The sequence below is a fragment of the Nerophis lumbriciformis genome, linkage group LG01 (genome assembly GCF_033978685.3).
Source record: "Nerophis lumbriciformis linkage group LG01, RoL_Nlum_v2.1, whole genome shotgun sequence".
NCBI classification, from domain to species: domain Eukaryota; kingdom Metazoa; phylum Chordata; class Actinopteri; order Syngnathiformes; family Syngnathidae; genus Nerophis; species Nerophis lumbriciformis.
Window position 1 is genome coordinate 72888490 of NC_084548.2, and position 1511 is coordinate 72890000.

Consider the following 1511-nt stretch of genomic DNA (forward strand, 5'->3'; position numbering starts at 1 on the left):
GTTGTGTAAATGGTAAATAAAAAGAGAATACAACAAATCCTTTTCAACTTATATTCAATTGAATAGACTGCAAAGACAAGATACTTAACCTTGTTATTTTTTGCAAATATTACCTCATTTTAGATTTGATGCCTGCAACATGTTTTTAAAAAGTTGGCACAAGTAGCAAAAAAAACTGAGAAAGTTGAGGAATGCTCATCAAAGACTTATTTGGAACATCCCACAGGTGAACGGGCTAATTGGGAACAGGTGGGTGCCATGATTGGGTATAAAAGCAGCTTCCATGAAACGCTCAGTCATTCACAAACAAGGATGGGGCGAGGGTCACCAAATGCGTGAGCAAATTGTTTAAGAACAACATTTCTCAAGCAGCTATTGCCATACTTGCCAGCCCTCCCGAATTTTCCGGGAGACTCCCGAAATTCAGCGCCTCTCCCGAAAACCTCCCGGGACAAATATTCTCCCGAAAATCTCCCGATTTTCAGCCGGAGCTGGAGGCCACGCCCCCTCCAGCTCCATGCGGACCTGAGTGAGGACAGCCTTTTTTCACTACGGGAGGACAATAGAGTGACAAGAACTAAATCATCCAGACTAGAGATACATTGTATTATTATGTTTATCTTACCTAAAAATAAATAGATATTTATTAATTAAAAAAAACAAAAAACAAAATAAATTTTTACTATATTTTGCTAAAAACATCAAAATTAATTGTATTTTTTTTTCTTTTTTTTCTGACTCCTTATTACATCCAGCCATAGAATTTTACATTAAAATAAACATATTTGAAATAATTAATTTTAAATTATCGTAATAATTCATTTAAAATGACCATATTTAATTATTAAAATAATTGCTTGTTTATCAACAACTTTAGCATTTTATTCATTACATTTTGAAGCTCTCAGAAGCCAAGTTATGTTATATTCCTTAATATTTATTTATGCAAGTTTGAAGTATCAATTATCTAAACACAGTTTTGTTTGCATATTTTCAGGATATATATATATATATATGTATATATATATATATATATATATATATATATATATATATATATATATATATATATGAAATACTTGACTTGGTGAATTCTAGCTGTCAATATACTCCTCCCCTCTTAACCACGCCCCCAACCACGCCCCACCACGCCCCCACCTCCCGAAATCGGAGGTCTCAAGGTTGGCAAGTATGGCTATTGCAAGGAATTTAGGGATTTCACCATCTACGGTCCGTAATATCATCAAAAGGTTCAGAGAATCTGGAGATATCACCACAGGTAAGAGGCCATGCCCATGACCATTGATCCCTCAGGCGGTACTGCATCAAAAAGCAACATCAGTATGTAAAGGATATCACCACATGGGCTCAGGAACACTTCAGAAACCCACTGTCAGTAACTACAGTTGGACGCTACATCTGTAAGTGCAAGTTAAAGCTCTACGAAGCCATTTATCAACAACACCCAGAAACGCCGCCGGCTTCTCTGGGCCCGAGATCATCTAAGATGG